Source organism: Moschus berezovskii, chromosome X (assembly GCF_049115385.1).
Source record: "Moschus berezovskii isolate FMDL1 chromosome X, NW_MosBer_1.0, whole genome shotgun sequence".
NCBI classification, from domain to species: Eukaryota; Metazoa; Chordata; class Mammalia; order Artiodactyla; family Moschidae; genus Moschus; species Moschus berezovskii.
The window spans coordinates 9987520-10009340 of record NC_142488.1 but is presented as its reverse complement, the minus strand read 5'-3'; positions in this window follow the sequence as shown (position 1 = coordinate 10009340).

The window sequence follows — 21821 nt, the reverse complement described above, 5'->3', positions numbered from 1 at the left end:
GGTAGGGTGAGGTGACTCTCTTTGGTAATGAGTCATTCCTAGAGAGGAACTCAGCTGTGAGTTACCAGTATCCCATATGCTGGCAGTTGTGAGTCTGAGTAGCACACTACAGCATCTACTACACTAGTGAAATCTATCTCGAAGAAATAGATTTAGACCCAAAGTTCTGTTTCAGAGATGATAATGCCTAGGCCTCTACCACTGCTTTTCTGTAAACCACTGTGCCCCCCCCCAACTCAGAATACTCTATGAGAAGGAGTATGAAAGAAGAGCCCAAGAATGTGCTTTCAATGGCCATGGTTCTGATTGACAAAGTGCTTTTGCTTTGCTCAAGCTGCCTTTCACATCCACCTCCTACCAGCGTGGAATGGCCTCCTCATTTTGACTAGCTTACAAAAGATATCCTCATCCTTTCAGGTATATCTCAGTTTTGTGAGGCACTCTCTGCTTACCAGCATTCTAAGGGAATTCACACCCATCAGAAATCTTTCTAGTAATTGTTATCTGACTTAGACATCTGCTACTCATTAGGTACTATTTTACATTGCTTGCTATCCTTTCCTGTGTGTATCTTCACCCCAAAAGGGAAGTAGTTGAGGGCAAAGGTTATGTTTTATATTCCGTGAATCATTATCCATATTTAGTAGAGTGCAAATCTCAAGTTATTTCATTAGCTTGACAAATATTTATTATGCACTTACTATGTTTAAGGCACTATGTTGGCAGCTAGGGGGACTTAGGTAAGAATTGACACTCAAGAAGATGATTCTTGAGAACAAGAAAGACAGACCTTTAGTTCCAATGCACATTGTACTGATAAAAGTTTAAGGTGATATGGTGGGATCTAAACCGTCTGATGGGAAGAGTTGGTACAGGGGCTAGGGTTGAGGGCATGAATCAAGGAAGGCTTCAAAGCGATTAGCAGCAATTAATGTGAGGGTGTAAAGAACTCTGAAGTCAAGGTGCTTGATTCAAATGATGATTATTATGGTAGAAAGTTGGGAAGCAGGAACAGACAGAGTCTAAGACTTTATGGTAGTGGGCATTAATTTGTAGAACCATGGGTTTAGCCCAGGGTTTCTCAACTGTGGTGCCATTGATATTTGGGGCTTCACAATTCTTTGTTAAGGGGGCTATCCTGTGCTTGATAAGTTTTTAGCAGTATCCCTGGCTTCTACCCACCAGATACCCATAGTTCTCCTCAGATCTGATCTGACAATCAAAAAATTCTCCAGATACTGCCAAATTGTCTCCACTAGAAGTCTAAATCATTCCTAGCTGATTCCTACCTAGAATAACAACTTGGCTGGAAACTTTAGCAATAGGCAACACTTGCCATGATAGCAGCTTCTCCGTGAGCAGTGGACATTGCTGTTGTGAGGTAGAGAAGTTAGGAGTTTGTTTAATGCTAATGGAAGTCCAGATGCTAACACTTTCCCTTGGGAATAATGCACTTGTGGTGGGTGTTGTACTATGTATTCTTGATGATCTTTCCACCTCACAAAATATCTCTAAAGTTGAAATCTGGTGTATGGACCTTATTTCCCCCAAAGTTAATAGCTCGGGCTTCTCAAGTGTTTTTTATGGAATACATGGTCATGGAATAAAAAGATCAGAGTTAATAATCATTTGTTTATTATTTTTTGGAAACTTTGACCAGCAGGGAAGTATGAGGATTTTTAGAAATCACCAGGGTACAGTGAAAGTTGCCAATAAAAATGTAAAATAATACAGATGTTGTTATGAAGCAGAAACATGTTATGTTTTAAATAAATCAGTATTCTTAACTATTAGCAAGAGAACTTGAGTTTTTAAAAAAGAACAATGGTATTATAATTTTATTATCTTTTTCCTACACATCTGGAATTTTGAAAAAAACTTTTTGAATTAAAAAATCCCCATTAGATTATTTAAGTCACTCTTGAGTTTAATTGTACTTTTGAGAATATATGGAAAAGTTCTGCCTCCAATCTCTTCTCCTTTTACAGAATCTTCCTAGTATTTTGAAAAAATTTATTGATGAGTTACTGCCTGATATATATATAGGCAAAATTCAGGAATAGTCTACAGATTTGCTTTTAAAGTCACACATTTGTTTTCTTATATAACTATAAAATTTTCAAAAAGAGGCAAGTATGAAAAAGAAAACAAATATAATTTATAATATTCTTATTTAATTTTTGTAGCCCTTTTTCTTGTTATATTTTAGAGGTTCCTTAACTCTAAAGTGCATAGAAATCATAGTGAGAACTTGTTTAAAAAGCATGTTCTACATGCACTACAAAAGAAGGGTAAAGTGTGGGAATTATATTACACCTGGGAAACGGCATTTTACCAGGTACCCCTGGTTTGGGGGCAGGGAATGTAAAAAGAGAAACATCATGCAAAGTTGCAGGGATCAGAGTCTTCTGTTAGCAATGAGTACATGTTAGCGATGTGTACATGTTTAGTGATATGTATAAGTAACTTAGAAATGTTGAATCATGCTTAAGAAGTTGATCAGTCTGAAAGAGAAAAATAGGAACCAAAGGACTGAATAGACTAACCGAAAGAGAGTAAATATTAAAAGAGGGCCAAAAACTAAGCTATGTGGTGTGTCTTTATTTAGAAACCTGAGGAGGAAAAAAAGGAATAAAGACAGCTAAGAAATGGACAGAGAATAAACAGGAATACCAGAAAGAAAAAAAAAAAAAAACCTGTTCTGGAATAAACACTTTGGGAAGAAGATGTGTCCAAAGCCAGAAGAATCAAAAGGAGGAAAGGGTTGAAACAAACCTGTTGAGCCTGGTGGCCAGAATTTCATTGGTGACCTTTGATAAAAGGTCAGTTTCTTAAGGAGATTTAAATGAGGTCAGGAACTTAAGACAATTTAAAATTCTTCATCATTAGGTTCCTTGTATTTGTTGTTGACTTCTGCCTGCAGGATATGTATTCACCTGCAGTCTTCCCTTGATAACCCCTTCAGTGTGACTGGTTTAGTATTCTGATGCTCTTCTGTGACCCTTATTTGAATCTCTGTGAATTAGGTGGGATGCTTCAGTGAAATTAAATGGCTCAACTGGCGATTCATACCCAAGGCAGTTTATCTTCTCCCCAGTGACCTCTTGATATGCCAGGAAATGAGAAAATGAGAGGGGAGTTGAACTAATAATCTATAACCCTTTTATCTAATGTCCATGGTGTAATCCCTCTCCCTTTTGCTCACCTAACACATATCAAAACCACCCAGTTCAACCTACCGAATCCCTGAAACAGCTTTGTTGTTGTTTAGTCACTCAGTCATGTCTGACTCTTTCTGACTCCATGGACTACAAGCTTCGCTGTCCTTCACCATCTCCCAGAGTTTGTTCAAACTCATGTCCATTGAGTAGGTGATGCCATCCAACCACCTTGTCCTCTGTCATTCCCTTCTGTTCCCCAACATCAGGGTCTTCTCCAATGAGTTGGCTCTTCTCATCAGGTGGCCAAAGTATTAGAGCTTCAGCTTTAGCATCCGTCCTTCCAATGAATTCCCTGGGATTCCCTGGTGGCTCAGAAAGAATTCCGTGGGATTCTCTGGTGGCTCAGATAGTAAAGAGTCTTCCTGCAGTCTGGGAGACCCACGTTTAATCCCTGGGTCAGGAAGATCCCCTGGATAAGGAAATGGTAACCCATTCCAGTATTCTTGCCTGGAAAATCCCATGGACAGAGGAGCCTGGCAGGGTATAGTCCATGGGGTCTCAAAGAGTCGGACATGACTGAGTGACTTCACTTCTTCACTTTTCCAATGAATATTCAGGGTTGATTTCCTTTAGGATTGACTGATTTGAAACAGCTTAACAAAATGATATAAAATGATATAATTCAGATATTTGGAAAAAGCACATGATGGGGTTGATGTGTACCTGCTTCCCTTTCTTTCAGTGAGTCCTGTTGCATTGTCTACTTCTCTACTGGCATGACTTCTAGCATGGCATAAGGCCATGAACCTTTACTTAGATTTGAAAAGCTAAGTCATTGGGAAGTTGCAAGTTGAATTTGAGCCCTGACTCCATTGCCAATAATATTTCCACCATACTGTGCTACCTTGACAGATAATCTTTCAAGTTTTGCTTTAAGAATGGATAGTTAGCATTTTCTTCCTGCTGCCTCCTATGGCACATAAATACAGTTAAGAAATAAAGCCAAGAAAACACATATTAGCTAATTGATTATGTATGACCCAAATGCTTAGGAATGAAAAATTTAGCCGTATGCCCATTCAGCATATGCAGCTAAGAACAAGTCCTAGTTTCTTAATGTACCTCTTGATAAGCTAAAAAAGGACCATAATGAACTTATCTTCTATAACACATCTCTTATGTTTTAAATATTTTATATAAAGTCAATTTGTGGCATTAAACTTCTACAGCCAGATTATGGGATCTGACAGGTCCCTCTTTGTAAGGCGAAAGTTGAAAATGTCTAATTCAGAAGCATCATAAATTACTTATACATAAGTTAAACTTTTTAAAGTCTCATTTTTGGATTGTCCTCATTTTCAGAGAAGGAATGAGTTTGGAGAGCAAGTTCTAAGTATAGTTTTATGAGCTATCAACTTATTTCTAGATATGGGGATGTGGAATACCCATAGAGCATGCTGGGGAGGCCTTACAAATAGCTGTGAAAAGAAGAGAGGCGAAAAGCGAAGGAGAAAAGGAAAGATATAAGCATCTGAATGCAGAGTTCCAAAGAATAGCAAGGAGAGATAAGAAAGACTTCCTCAGTGATCAATGCAAAGAAATAGAGGAAAACAACAGAATAGGAAAAACAAGAGACCTCTTCAAGAAAATTAGAGATTCCAAGGGAACATTTCATGCAAAGATGGGCTCGATAAAGGACAGAAATGGTATGGACCTAACAGAAGCAGAAGATATTAAGAAGAGGTGGCAAGAATACACAGAAGAACTGTACAAAAAAGATCTTCACGACCAAGATAGTCACGATAACGTGATCACTGACCTAGAGCCAGACATCTTGGAATGTGAAGTCAAGTGGGCCTTAGAAAGCATCACTACGAACAAAGCTAGTGGAGGTGATGGAATTCCAGTTGAGCTATTTCAAGTCTTGAAAGATGATGCTGTGAAAGTGCTGCACTCAATATGCCAGCAGATTTGGAAAACTCAGCAGTGGCCACAGGACTGGAAGAGGTCAGTCTTCATTCCAATCCCAAAGAAAGGCAATGCCAAAGAATGCTCAAACTACCGGACAATTGCCCTCATCTCACATGCTAGCAAAGTCATGCTCAAAATTCTCCAAGCCAGGCTTCAGCAATATGTGAACCGTGAACTCCCAGATGTTCAAGCAGGTTTCAGAAAAGGCAGAGGCACCAGAGATCAAATTGCCAACATCCGCTGGATCATGGAGAAAGCAAGAGAGTTTCAGAAAAACATCTATTTCTGCTTCATTGACTATGCCAAAGCCTTTGACTGTGTGGATCACAATAAACTGTGGAACATTCTGAAAGAGATGGGAATCCCAGACCACCTGACCTACCTCTTGAGAAACCTGTATGCAGGTCAGGAAGCAACAGTTAGAACTGGACATGGAACAACAGACTGGTTCCAAATAGGAAAAGGAGTACGTCAAGGTTGTATATTGTCACCCTGCTTATTTAACTTATATGCAGAGTACATCATGAGGAACGCTGGGCTGGAAGAAGCACAAGCTGGAATCAAGATTGCTGGGAGAAATATCAATAACCTCAGATATGCAGATGACACCACCCTTATGGCAGAAAGTGAAGAGGAACTCAAAAGCCTCTTGATGAAAGTGAAAGAGGAGAGTGAAAAGGTTGGTTTGAAGCTCAACATTCAGAAAACAAAGATCATGGCATCTGGTCCCCTCACTTCATGGGAAATAGATGGAAAAACAGTGGAAACAGTGTCAGACTTTGTTTTTTTGGGCTCCAAAATCACTGCAGATGGTGATTGCAGCCATGAAATTAAAAGACGCTTGCTCCTTGGAAGGAAAGTTATGACCAACCTTGATAGTATATTAAAAAGCAGAGACATTACTTTGCCAACCAAGGTCCGTCTAGTCAAGGCAATGGTTTTTCCCGTGGTCATGTATGGATGTGAGAGTTGGACTGTGAAGAAGGCTGATCGCCGAAGAATCGATGCTTTTGAACTGTGGTGTTGGAGAAGACTCTTGAGAGTCCCTTATACTGCAAGGAGATCCAACCAGTCCATTCTAAAGGAGATCAATCCTGGATGTTCATTGGAGGGACTTTTGCTAAAGCTGAAACTGCAATACTTTGGCCACCTCATGCGACGAGTGACTCACTGGAAAAGACTCTGATGCTGGGAAAGGTTTGGGGCGGGAGGAGAAGGGGACGACGGAGAATGAGATGGCTGGATGGCATCACCGACTCTGTGGACATGAGTTTGAGTGTACTCCGGGAGTTGATGATGGACCGGGAGGCCTGGCATGCTGTGATTCATGGGGTCGCGGAGAGTCGGACACGACTGAGCGACTGAACTGAACTGAACTGAACTGATGCTGGGGAGATGTATGTTTCTTCTGGATTGGAAGGTTGTAAGACATGGGCTAGGGTCAGGTTAAAGACACCAAGTCTAGGGAAAAATGAGAGTTGGGTAAAGTATGGGAATGTGTCCAGGTAATGTGATCTGGCTGCTGGGTCCGATCACAATAATGACAACACAATAATGACAGAATTCACTCTAGGCCAGCCATGATTAGAGTGGTAGTCACTGAGAGGACAAACGTTCTGATTGTAAATGAGTCCCCCAGAGAAGGACCTTCAGCAGTAGCTCTTGGTTTATGGTAAATGGCACCCATCAATCACTCAAGGGACAGAGTTGGCAAGAGTTGGGAATGGGTAGGGATGGCAGGATAGTTCCAGGCCATCCCAGCGGAGAAACCAGAGGATAAAAATGATGGTTGTAATGGGAATTGTGGGAATTAGGAGGGCCAACAATTGGGTTACACTGTCTTCTCCTGGTGGTAGGATTGGGTACTCTAAGACTACATTGTCACAGAAACCCCACAGCATTGAGTCAGCAGTGTTAACCCCAGCTACAAAAGGCTGAGAAAAAGAGAAGCTGAAAACTTCGAATCTGTTTGTCTTTGACCCTGTAGTCCCACGGCCACAGATACTTGTATGTGTTTGTGATTAGGTCTCCCAGAAGTCAGCAAGGCATTGTGAATATGAGCATAGACTGCCTGGGTTCAGTCGTGGGCCCTTAGACAAGTTATTTGACCTCTTTGTTGTTCAGTTTCCTCAACTGTTAAGTTGAGGATGATAGCACCTACATCATTAGTTGTGAGGAATAAATGTGTTAATACTTGTAAAGTATTTGTAACCATGGCTGGCTTAGAGTGAATTCTGTCATTATTGTGTTGTCAGAACTAAGAATAAAACTTCATCTGGGTTAGTTGGTCCATTTATATCAGCCTCTCGCTCTCCTAACTCATTCCTTCTCTGAAAATGAGGACAATCCAAAAATGAGACTTTAAAACTTTAAGTAGGGTCATTGTTTAAAATGCAGGTTCTGGGATGTTATACCAGACTTAGTCAAATTCTTAAAGGTGATTCTAGGGATCTATTTCTATTTCAATATATTTCTAACAAGTCTGCCAGGAAATTCTATTGATCAAAGTCAGATTTGGGAGTTAAATAGGCCATGTCTCTGGTTCACTTTATGTTTAAGGTAAAAAGCAAATTATTTTTTGATTCACTTCTTAAGAAAGACCCTCAGTACATGGGACCAAAGCTTGCTTACTTAGTCCAAATCTTATGTCTTTGGTATAAGAAAGAATATAAGCAAACTGAACTTTCTCCCTCATCTTACTCCAGGTGCAAATATATCACTTATGAATTTTAGAATCTAGTCTCAAGCAACATTTTGGCATGTCAGTTACTGAAAATAACCTGGAATTTGATTTGGATTATAAGTATTTTTCAGTTCAGTTCAGTCACTCAGTCATGTCCAACTCTTTGAACCCCATGGACTGCAGTACACCAGGCTTCCCTGTCCATCACCAACTCCTGGAGCTTGCTTAAACTCGTATCCATCGAGTCAGTGATGCCATCCAACCATCTCATCCTCTGTCGTCCCCTTCTCCTCCCACCTTCAGTCTTTCCTAGCATCAGGGTCTTTTCCAGTGAGTCACTTCTTTGCATCAGGTGGTCAAAGATAATATAATAGTAAAGGAAATGTAGTGATTCTATATGTTAGAAATGTCTAAGCAGATTGCTTTTTGCAGTGTTGTGATTTCTTTTAGGAATTAGGAAATTGCTAATTTTTCATGGGTACATTTGTAAAAAGTGTAGTCATGATAGAAAATAAAATGATAGAGCCTCTACAAAGACTTGGCTAAATGTACCTACAAGAGAGTAACATTGAATTTTTAGCAATAACATGGCATGTTCTTAGTTAAAAGAAAAACAAAAACCTGATCTGTTCTTCTATAAATGAGTTCAGTAGAGCAGTAATGTATAAGTAATTTACTTGGAAAGAAAACAGAAAATAATTTCCTTCTCCTGTCACTATAAGTATTTGTAGGCCGCCCTTATTTAGGCAAAGAAAAAGTCCTAATGTATCTATTTTTTTCCTGATCTTTAATAGATCATGTGCTAGTGGAAATAGAATTACACTGAGCTATTCTTTTTATTGTCTGGTTACCCTTGTTAGCAGTATCATTTATTTTCAAGGTGACTGCCTCTGGTTAAGGGCCTATTCCATGACCTTGAAGCAAAGCAGAGTTAATTGATGTAGTGAAGGATTTGTTAGCACTTGTAGCTCAACCGTGAAACCAGATGGGCAGGGTAACCTAACTGAGAAATTAACTGTATCTTTTCTTGCCTGTGGACTTTTCACGCAGATAAAGGAAGCATTTTTTTCTTCCTCTTCTTTTTAATGTAGGAAGGCAGGTATGGCAAATTCTGTTTTGTCAAAATATAGTCTCACACATGGTCCTCTAGAACCATGCCATAATCCTATCAAGAGATATAATCAATTTCTCCTCCTCTGAGCCTGAGTAGAATTTTGGATGGGTCGACAGATAGAATGTAGTGGAAGTGACACTGTATGAGTTCTGAGGCTAGGTCATAAGTAGTATTATGACTGTACCTGGCTCTCTGTCTTTGGTACAGTGATCCTTGCAACCCAGCCACCATGGTGTGAGGATGTGTCAGCCACACGAGGAGACTATGTGTTCATTCCTGACTTGGCAGCACCAGCAGGGACCTTTGGCCCCCACTCTGCCCCAGAAGCCACCAGAAACCTTAGCGTCTTAGCCTCCAGATAATTCCATATCCCAGTCCTCAGCCTTTGAGCAGTCCCAAGTCAAGGGGTTCCAGGCAAAATAAGAGTTGTTATTGCTTAAGATGCAAAGTTTGGGGATAATTTGTTAATCAGGATGACAGCATTCTGGAACCTCAGGGCTTCCTCTCTGGAGGTGTATAGGTTTTTGCTTCAGGGGACAGAGAAGAGGCCCTTGTTTTGAGAAGTCAGGGAGGACAAGATCAGGGCTCAAAGAGTTGAAGGAGTGAGGCAGCAGTCCAGCCCTGAAGGAGCAAAGGGCCCAAGCTCTGTGGACTTCCCAGGTGGTTAAGTGGTAAAGAATCTGCCTGCCAATGCAGGAAACTCAGCTTCGATCCCTGGGTCAGGAAGATCCCTTGGAGGAGGAAATGGCAGCCCCACTCTAATATTCTTGCCTGGGAAATCCCATGGACAGAGAAACCTGGTGGACTCTAGTCCATGGGGTTGCAAAAGAGTTGGACATGACTGAGCAACTGAAAAACAACAACAACAATGTGGATAAGAGCTGGGAATTCTGAGAGCAGTGGATAAGGTGTCCCATTTCCAACTGGGCCTTAAGGGAGTGGCAGAACCTCTGACAGAGCTGGCAATGTGGGAGCCTGTGGACCAAATCCCGAGCTCAGTGATCTTGGAAGTGGTGGTAAAGGCTGTCATGATCTCTTGGGTGTGCGCCTACATGTAGTGGGCAGAGGGTGTCAGAAAAACCAGCTGCCTTCGGATGTGAGAGCCAGAGCAAAGAGAAATACAACCAAATACTGAAAGATGTCCTTGGAATTCTTTTCTGATCCTGAGAAGTGGTAGGGACTCTCAGAATTTCTTTTTCAATATTTATTTATTTGGCTGCACCAGGTCTTAGTTGAGGCATGCAGAACATTTAGTTGCAGCATGTGGGATCTAGTTCCCTTACCAGGGATCAAACCTGGACCCCCTGCATTGAGAGCATGGAGTCTTAGCCACTGGACCATCCGGGAAGTCCATCAGAATTTATTCTGATGAAGGCTTTATATGTATGTATATAAAAAGTATTAGTTATTTGTTATAACATCATTTGTCAACTGGCAAATTTGAAGGTTAATTCTTTTCTTTCAATTTGAAACAATGGATTATCATGTACCAAATATTTTTATGGATTTGATTTTGCTATTTTCACTCCATTAATTTATCTGTAACCACTAAAATGACTCCATTTTAGTAATTATGTACTTTTTTTTTTCCCCCGGAAGTCTCTTGACTCTTTCATGAGTGTATTCCTCCAGACAGGCTCTCAAATCATTTGGAGAGATTATCCTTGCAAACTCTGATCGTGATGGTCATCTACACAAATAGTTAAGAATGGCAGATTGAACACATAAGTACTTTCATGGCTCTTCTTCCCAGAATCCCACTAAATGAGAGGAAAGGAATGTTAAAAAGAAGATACGAATAGACAAGGACAAAGAATGAGGAGGAGACAATAGCGACAAAATCTTAGAGGCCAGTAGGAAGGTAGATGGGAGTTAAATGACTTCCCAGACATGAGAAAGCTGAATCCTAAGCTGGAAGTTGGGAAAGGACAGAAATGACCTAATGTCCATTGCAGAATCCTCCAAAGGAGCATTATTTGGCAGGTGGAAGAACTGGTTGAAAGACTGTTTAAGAATTTAGCCCCTCATATCTCCATTCCAAATTTCGGCAGCTGAGCAAACATCCCTCTCCTGTTCTGGCCAGAGACTTGAGGTTTATTCTGTAAAGGAGATAAACAGATGATCTTTGAATGAGACAATATGAGGCACATGCTAAAACAGACCAAGTAGAAAGCATGGGGATTAAGATAAACCTTATATATGAGACTTGAGATCTCCAGCCTTCTCCCCTCCCATGGCTCAAGAGTTTTGGCAGCCAGACATGTACTTTCGATGCAGGAGGTCAGAAGTTTCTTCTCTGGAAATCTAAGTTGCAAAAGAAGTGAACAGAAGATACTCAAATCAGAGATCTTCCAAATATCACCATAGAGACAAAAGCACCATTGAGAACCATCATCCCCAAGAGCTCCCAGTTATCTTTTTAGTGCCTCATCCTTAAATATGACCAGATAGTCAAGGACTGCCAGTTACTTTAGTTACTTTTATAAAACTAACTTGAAATGCCAATAACAATGGAAAGAAAATATGCATAATAACTTTTATTAATATCTTCAGAGAGGATGTAAATCTCTGAAGCAAGAAATGGATACTATAAAAAAATTTACTGAACAGAAAATCTTAGACATTAAAAATATGGTAACATACACTGTTAGAAGACAAAATGAAGGGAACTGTCCAGAAAATAGAATAGAAAATACAGAATAAAATAAGACAAAAATTTTAAAAAGATAGAGATCCATATAGGGTATTCTAGAATAATTGCTGTTCTATAACTTGAGGACAGATATCAGAGAAAAGGAAATCATCAATAAAATAATTCAAAAAGTTCCCCAGAATTAGAGAGCATGACTGTTCCAGTTGAAAGGGATGGCTGAATGTACAGAACAAAGGATGAAGCAGACCAAATCCAAGGCACATTATCAACAAGTTTCAGAAACCCAGGGACAGAAAATAGATTCTAAAAATTCTCAGGAAGGAAAAAAAAAATTTATACTAAGTACTAAGTATTTGAAGACAGTAGAGTTACTACTAGCAACAGTAGAAGCAAAAAAGCAGTGTAGTAACACACTGTGAAAATTCTGAGGAAAAGTCACTTCAAACTGAAAATTTCATCGCCAGTGTCTACAAAACAGAACTTAGCTTCCCAAGCAGTCCTTTTCAGGAAGCTATTTGAGACATGCTTCTGCAAAATTAGGGAGTTAATCAAGAAAGAAGTCAAAGGGCCCAGGAAACAGGGACTCCAACCCAAGAGAAAGGCTAAGGAAATTCCCATGATAGTAATGAAACTGGTTCTTGCATGGCTTCCAGTTACTAGGTGTAGTAGTAGACAGAATTCTAAGACACCTCCTGTTCAGGATTTCCAATCCCTGATAGACATACTCTGAATAGTCCCCTCCCTTGTATCTAGGTATGACCTGTGACCCTGATGTCACTTTCATGATTAAGTTTTATGGTGAAGGGGAAGAGATTTTGCAGATGTAATTAAAGCCCCTAATCAGTTGATTTTTAAGCTCCTCAAAGTGAGAGAAAGTGAAAGTGAAGTCGTTCAGTCGTGTCCGACTTTTTGCGACCCCGTGGACTGTAGTACCAGGCTCCTCCGTCCATGGGATTCTCCAGGCAAGAATACTGGAGTGGGCTGCCATTTCCTTCTCCAGGGGATCTTCCCAACCCAGGGATCGAACCCAGGTCTCCTGCATTGCAGGCAGACTCTTTAACCTCTGAGCCACCAGGGAAGCCCAAGCTCCTCAAAACGGAGGTTATTTTTGGTGGGACTGACTTGATCAGGTGAGCCCATTCAGAGGGTACAGAGATCATAGAGTGAAGAAGTAAAATTTGAAGTAGCAGATTGACTCTGCTGTTGGCTTTAGAGAAGCAGACAGCCATTTTATGGAGAGGATCACATGTTAGGGATTGGTGGGTGGTCTGTAGAAACTGAGGGTCTGTTTTATAACCTTAAGGAAATGAATTCTGCCAAGAGCCACATGAGCTTGGATGAGAACTCTGTGCCTCAGATGAGAATGCATCCCTGACCACCATCTTGATTTCAGCCCCCTAAGACTCTGAATAGAGAATCAGTTGTGCCACACCTGGACCCCTGACCCAGAAAAATGTTGTGGTAATGAATAAGTATTGTTTTAAGCTAGTAAACGTAGGTCAGTAGATAACTCATGAGGGTAGAGTTAGAAGTGGATCCAGATTGGAGCAGCTCAGAACATTCTGGAGGGATTTATCCAGAGGCGTCAGTATGTCCTAATGTCTGGAAAGGTACACACAGCTTGAGGATAATTAGATATGCTTATATTAAGTACATACAAAACTAAGCACTCAACCACAAGACCATTAATAACTTTAAGAAAAACAAAATGTTGCATGGGAAAGCAGTCATAGTATATAACACGACTGAGTTATAAATAGGATTTACAGAGACATAATAATGTAAAAAGCACATGACAGTCTAAGCAAAATCACAGGATGAATACTGTTGAGGAGGAAAAAGTTTTCCTCCATCCTCTTTGGGTCCCTGGCTGGGTCTGAAAATTGAACAAAAACAGGTTGACAGGAGAACAGCATACAAATTTATTTAGCATGAGTTTTATATGACACAGGAGCCTTCATAAGGAAATGACCCAAAGAAATGGTTGAATGGTGTTTTTGTGCCAGGTTTGATGAAGAGTAGACAGTTGTGGAAAGATATGAGAGGACTAAGGGTATGAAATTGGTGTAGTGAAGTGAGGGAAACTGAGCAAGACATTCATTCAGATTCCTGTCTTCGACTTTGGAGATGGGGATGCTCTTTTCAGTGGCACTAGGGGTCAAGAACCCGCCTGCCAATGCAGGAGATGCAGGAGACCTGGATCGATCCCTGGGTCGGGAAGATCCCCTGGAGAAGGAAATGCCAACCGACTCTGGGATTCTTGCCTGGAGAATCCCATGGACAGAGGAGCCTGGCAGGCTACAGTCTATGGGGTCACAAAGAGTTGGATACGACTGAGTGACTAAGCACACATGCACGCATGCATAGGGAGGTTACCTCTCACAGGAGGGTTTTCTGACCTGCTCAAGGGCAAGGTCAGAACATCCTTCGCACATGTGCCTTTTCTCAAATCCCTTCAGCTGGAAAATGCAATATGATAAGGTGCCATGTTTGGGGGTAGCATGTCCTCAGCCCTGTCAGTACTTTGAAGGGTTGGAGATGGGAGCTGTCTGGGGGTGGGTAGAGGTGGGGGGAGGAGAGGCAGGAACCAAAACCTTCATATTCCATAATAGATAATGACTAGAGTGAAAATATTCAGAAGTAGCAATACATGTGTCTATGGGAAGGAGAAAATTGGAGTTGAGAGACTTTTCAGTGAATCGGAGACCTTGTTAAAAACTTGTGGAGGTACCTGACTGTTTATGTGACTGTACAGATGGGACAAAAATGAAAGTGAATCTGAAAGAATTGAAAGTTCAGTAGATGAATTTTAAGGTACCCAAGATTGGTTCTTGAGATGACATTTTCATATAATTGCATTTTCAAATTCGTCTCCCTTATGGGTTGTTGATAAATGAACAAGATTATGAGCAGTGAAATTCAATTAGCCTCTTCGATGTGTAAACAGATACCACAAAATAATAGAATTTCTTTTTCTCCCAATTACATGCAGTTCCCTTGAAAAGTGACCTTCAGGAAGCTAACCTGACAAAATAAACAAGAGCTGCCACTTCTCAATTTTTAGCCCATCATGGAGTGAAGGGGGTTATATCTGTTTACCCATTTGTTCCTGAGAGTAGTTAAAATACTTGTGATATATTAATGCGCTCTGGTGAAAGATAGAACACTTCTTCAATGTCTGCCTTTTCAACAATCAGCTTCTTGTTTGAAATAGCAGGAACTCTAAATTCATTTCTTTTCACTTTGTACTCTCCGATGGACATGAATTTGAGCAAAATGGGAGATAATGGAAGATAGGGAAGCCTGGTGTGCTGCAGTCCTTGGGGTCACAAAAAGTCAGACACAACTTAGCAACTGAACAACAACAGTAACTATCCAGCAGCTGTGATTCAGCTAGACCAGGAAGGCCATGTGTTGTGGTTGTTCCTGTGTTCTCTAGTGAATAGTATTGACTAGCTGTGCATCAGCAGTGTGTACCTCTTACTATTATACACAGTTTCTGTGCAAGTTTCTAAACTCTGTTACACAGCTATTGCTGTTTTCATCTGAAGGATATAGTGATAACATGTAGGATTTTTGACCAGCTTAAATGAGGTAAGGGTGTGAAGGGCTTGTTAGCACAGTGACTCACACAAAATAAGCTTCCCTGGTGGCTCAGACATTAAAGGATTCGCTAGCAATGAGGGAGGCCCGGGTTCAATCCCTGGGTCGGGAAGATCCCCTAGAGAAAGGAATGGCAACCCAATCCAGTATTCTTGCCTGGAGAATTCCATGGACAGAGGAGCTTGGCAGGCTACAGTCCATGGGGTTGCAAAGAGTCAGACATGACTGAGTGACATGACATCTCATGATGACATCACTTTCCCTTTTCACATAAAGTGAGGTGAGAAATCAACAAGTGTTAGCTATTGTTATCGTTGTCTTTCAGGGGAACAGAATAGTTAGTAATAAGCATTTATATGTGTGTTAAATAAGTTTAAGAATGAAATTCTAACTCTAATCCAATAGAGGCTTTTCAGTTCTGTAGATGGAAGTTTCCTCATCCACTCCAGGAGATAAATAGTGAATAGAACCATTTCTACCCTCTTTCTGAAACTAAATTAAACCTGCAAAGCATGGTAATTCACATGTATGGGAAAACTCAAAGGAACTTTTTGGCCAACCCAATACATTCATGAAAGATGTAACTTTGCAGACTTAGAATTTAGTAACAAATTTTGTTTAAAATCCTCAAGCTCTTCAGGAAGTTGATAAGGAAATTATGTTTAGATATCCATTGATTTCTAATTATAGCTGATATAAAATAATTATTTGATCTCATCTAGAAAACCACAGCACTCACTATCTGAGACCACTATTTGCATATGGAAAGCAAGAAGAAAGTGCTAAAGATTTATCCCTGTGAAAAATTTGACTCTTTAGTTATTAATTAAGGTTTTGTTCAGGAAAAGAGAGAGCAAAAATGGATATGAATGAGTTTCCAAGTTCAGCTTTTCCTATCAATTTTACCCATTTATTTCTTGATCAAAAACAAAAGTTAAAGCACAGATACAAGGGGTTTCATATTTCTGAATGGTAAATTTTAAAAAATTCACTTCAGCAGAATGGTCATTTCTCAGGAAAAATTCCTAATATGAATGTAAAGAGTAAGAACCTACAAAGACATGTAAATTTTTGTTCTGATTTATTAGTGTTGTTCCATTGCAATCCCATAAAGACACATGAATTAAGAACTTTTGAGTTAGGGACTGCTAAGTTGAAGATGTCTCTTGAATACTTTCTTCCTTTAATAAGCCCATAGAGCCTAAATGCAAATATTGCTACCACAATATCTATGTGCACAGTTCAGTTTTTAGAACAGTTGTCAGGAAATTCCAAAAGTTCTCCAGCCCAATTACGTGGGTGTTGTGGCCTGAATGTAATTTTTCTACTCCTCTCTTCCTTGTAAGCTTATACTTTCAGTGCAGTTCTGTTCATGTGGTAAAAACTGTGTCATAATTTACCCAGACTATATAATATGTCCAAGTTCTCATTGCTCCTAAGATCCTTAACTAGGCATTTCCTGACTTTTGATTCTTCACCCTTTAAACACTTTTGCATTAATGCATTCCATACAAAATATCAGCTTGAGAGAATAGGAGGTAGGAGGATAAGTAGATTTATAAACGCATGGCATCCACGAAAAAACAGTTCAGTAAGACCACGTTTGCTGTTGGAATAAATACACTTTGTAGGACAGTCATCTGGTCCTTCTAAGCATAATGAGAGGAAGAGAAGTACATTGTTATTTTGTATTTTGTGCAAAAGCTAGACTAGACTTGCCTCATTTATCATTGAGCTACAAAATGGAAACTTTGCTTGTGTTCACTCACAACTCTAATTTTTCAAGAAAATGGTGCAGAGGTTTGAACAATTCCCACTTCTTCTGAGTGATCAATGTGAAACCCAAAGTTTTTAGAACTTAGAAAAAAATAGATAAAAATTTCAACAAGATAAGAAAGGGTTTTATTTGGAGATTCAAACCATTAAATAATGGGGATCTTGAAGGGGATTGGGAATGAAGACAGATCAGAGCTGTCCACAAACCACAGTTGAAATAAAGTAGTTCTGATGTGGTGCAAAGATAAACTGATGTTACCATAATTAGTTAGTATTAAACATGAGTTTGAACAGACTCCAACAGATAGTGAAGGACAGGGAAGCCTGATCCCCAGCCTGGCATGGTTAGCAGGTTCCCACTCACTTGGGTGATCCCAGACTCCCAGTTTTGTTCGCTGAGACTTAGGAGACTGTCAGAAGTTCTGCTCAATTTCTCAGCTTCTCATTCCCTTCTCATGGACTTGACAAATGTTCCAAAGGGAGAAAGAGCACCCAAAAGGTAGGATTACCTCTTTGCCACTCTCTCTCTAGTTCCTTGATTTTAAAATGGTTTTCTCCCTTGTTAGTTGCTGAATGCCATAAATCATCTGTTTTAAATACTCTCACCACTACTATTCAACATAGTTTTGGAAGTTTTAGCCACAGCAATCAGAGAAGAAAAAGAAATAAAATAAATCCAGATTGGAAAAGAAGAAGTAAAACTCTCACTGTTTGCAGGTGACATGATCCTCTACATAGAAAACCCTAAAGACACCACCAGAAAATTACTAGAGCTAATCAATGAATATAGAAAAGTTGCAGGATATAAAATTAACACATGGAAATCCATTGCATTCCTATATAATAACAATAAGAAAACAGAGAAATTAAGGAAACAATTCCATTCACCATTGCAACAAAAATAATAAAATACTTAGGAATAAGTCTACCTAAAGAAGCAAAAGACCTATATATAGAACACTATAAAACACCAATGAAAGAAATCCAAGATGACACAAATAGATGGAGAAATATACCATGTTCATGGCTCAGAAGAATCAATATAGTGAAAATGAGTATACTACCGAAAGCAATCTATAGATTCAATGCAATCCCTAACAAGCTACCAATGGTATTTTTCAGAGAACTAACTAGAACAAATAATTTCATAGTGTGTATGGAAATACAAAAAAACCTCGAACAGCCAAAGCAATCTTGAGAAAGAAGAATGGAACTGGAGGAATCAACCTGCCTGACTTCAGACTATACTACAAAGCCACAGTCATCAAGACAGTATGGTACTGGCACAAAGACAGAAATATAAATCAATGGAACAAAATAGAAAGCCCAGAGATAAATCCATACACCTATGGACACCTTATCTTTGACAAAGGAGGCAAAAATATACAAGCAGTTCATGCAGCTCAATACCAGAAAAATAAACAACCCAGTCAAAAAATGGACCAAAGAACTAAATAGGCATTTCTCCAAAGAAGACATACAGATGGCTAACAAACACATGAAAAGACGCTCAACATCACTTATCAGAGAAATGCAAATAAAAACCACAATGAGGTACCATCTCATGCTGGTCAGAATGGCTGCTATCAAAAAGTCTACAAACAATAAATGCTGGAGAGGGTGTGGAGAAAAGGGAACCCTGTTACACTGTTGGTGGGAATGCAAACTAGTACAACCACTATGGAGAACAGTGTGGAGATTCCTTAAAAAACTGGAAATAGAACTTCCAGCAATCCCATTGCTAGGCATACACCCCAAGGAAACCAGAACTGAGAGACACATGTACCCCAGTGTTCATCACAGCACTGTTTACTGGATGAACTGTTTGGACATGGAAGCAACCTAGATGTCTATTGGCAGATGAATGGATAAGAAAACTGTGGTACATATACACAATGGAATATTACTCAGCTGTTAAAAAGAATGCATTTGAATCACTTCTAATGAGGTGAATGAAACTGGAGTCTATCATACAGAGTGAAGTAAGTCAGAAAGAAAAACACCAATACAGTATGTTAATGCATATATATGGAATTTAGAAAGATGGTAACGATGACCTTATATGCAAGACAGCAAAAGAGACACAGATGTAAAGAACAGACTTTTGGACTCTGTGGGAGAAGGCTAGGGTGGGATGATTTGAGAGAATAACATTGAAACATGTGTATTACCATATGTGAAATAGATCGCCAGTCCAGGTTCAATGCATGAGACAGGGCGCTCAGGGCTGGTGCACTGGGATGACCCTAAGGGATGGGATGGGGAGGGAGATGGGAGGGGGCTTCAGGATGGGGGACACGTGTACACCCATGACTGATTCATATCAACGTATGGCAAAAACCACTACAATATTGTAAAGTAATTAGCCTCCAGTTAAAATAAATAAATAAAAATACCTTGTCCAGTTTTCCTTTGGTGGAAGGGTGGTTCCAGTAATCTAATCTGCTATTATTGGAATCCTTCACCTTCTAGATTCATTTGTACACCATTCCTTTGCGATGTTATAAAGTATCTCTGATACCCCTACCTTCTAGGCACAATTCATCATGTCATCCCCTGTGCCAGCAAACTCCTGGGCATATACTTGTCTACCCATATAATTACTTATTTAAGCATCTTTTTGTCCTAATAGACAATTCCTGGGTAAATGGCACCAGTTATACCCAACCCATGTTTATGTTCTCAGTGCCTAAGTTGATGTATATAGTAGGTGCACAATAAGTGTTTATTGGTGGAAATGGTTGGTATTTCATCTGAATTTCATGTCTATGTAAATTCATTTTAAAAATTATTTAATAGCTATCCTGCCACCACAGGAAAATAAAATAAAGGACGACAGAAGAAAAAGCAGAACTTATTTGTCTCTTTTAGAGTGATTCTGATATGGAAAAATTTTTCTTTTTTTGCTTTATGAAAGTATGATAGCACATTTACAGGAGACTTAGAAAATACAGAACAAAGTTACATAAAGTTCCACTATGTTTCAATTATTTTTTTAAGTAGATAAAGATTTTTAGTTGGAGTTTCAATATCAAACTCACAAAAATTAATAGAATGAATAGAAAAGTAGAAGGCTATAGTAGACCTGAAAAGTACCATGAAACAATTCAACATAATTAAGATTTATACAATTTTCACACAAGAGGAGGATACAAATTCTTTTCAAGTTCCCATAGACTATAAACCAGGAGACACTGGAACATATCCAAGGACATAAAACAAGGTGAACAATTTTCATGGTCTAAAAGTATTGAAATCATATGGAGTCTGTTCTCATATCACTGTGGAATTATGTTAGAAATCAATATCAGAAGATGTTTGAAAATAACCCACATATTTTCAAGTGTAATGTGACAGTTACCAAGAGAGATCTTTGACTTAGCTGTAGAAAGCCTCAGTAAAGTTAAAAGACTGAAAAACCACAGAGGGTGACTGCAGAGAAGAAAGCATTTAAATGAGAAATTAATATCAAAGATACTTAAAAAAACCCATGTATTTGGAAATTCAGTGTCCATTTTTAAAATGATGGGTGCCAATATGGACATTTTTAAAAGCAAGGGTAGTCTTTTTTTTATCAAAGGAAGGACGGTGAAATAGGAAAAGAGTAATACAGTAACCATCAAGGTTAAGAGAAAAAGGCAGAAAGGAGTCCTGATCCACAGATTTGAGGGCTGATGTTCCAAATGCTAACCTGTTGGCATCATTCACCCTCTGCATGTATGCCTCTGTCCCCTAGAAGAAAATCATAAGCTACCCAAATACCTGCCTCCAACAGTTTACATTTACCCAGTGCCTAGTAGAATGGAAGTTCAAAAGTTATTTGGACAATTGTCCTCGGAGGTATCCATCTCAATGTTTAGGTTTTATACATGGAGTTTGATCACTGAATTTTGTAGAAATGCATAAGAACTGAACTGAACTGACTGAATTTTATGGCATCTGGTCCCATCACTTCATGGGAAATAGATGGAAAAACAGTGGAAACAGTGTCAGACTTTATTTTTTTGGGCTCCAAAATCACTGCAGATGGTGACTGCAGCCATGAAATAAAAGATGCTTGCTCCTTGGAAGAAAAGTTATGACTAACCTAGACAACATATTAAAAAGCAGAGACATTACTTGCCAACAAAGGTCTTCTAGTCAAGGCTATGGTTTTTCCAGTGGTCATGTATGGAAGTGAGAGTTGGACTATAAAGAAAGCTGAGTGCTGAAGAATTGATGCTTTTGAACTGTGGTGTTGGAGAAGACTCTTGAGAGTCCCATGGACTGCAAGGAGATCTAACCAGTCCATCCTAAAGGAAATCAGTCCTGAATATTCATTGGAAGGACTGATGCTGAAGCTGAAACTCCAATACTTTGGCCACCTGATGTGAAGAACTGACTCATTGGAAAAGACCCTGATGCTAGGAAAGATTGAAGGCAGAGGAGAAAGGGATGAAAGAGGATGAGATGGTTGGATGGCATCACTGACTCGATGGACATGAGTTTGAGTAAGCTCCAGGAGTTGGTGATGGACAGGGAAGCCTGGCATGCTGCAGTCCATGGGGTCTCAAATAGTCGGAGATGACTGAGCAACTGAACTGATACACACACACACACAGACATATACACACACAGATAGAATTGTGTATATGTCAATCCCAATCTTATATTAACTTATTTAATTGTCACAGGAACCCAAATGAAGTTAGTGTTGTCATCATTTCCATTTAAAGTGAAGACATTCTATAAATAAAAGTATGTCATAATTCTATATTCCTATCGTACATAATGGACAAAAAGAGGGGAGGGGAAAGAGAAATAGAAGGAAAAATAGAGCAAAGAAGGAATGGTGGGTGAAAAGGTGAGGAACAGGAATCT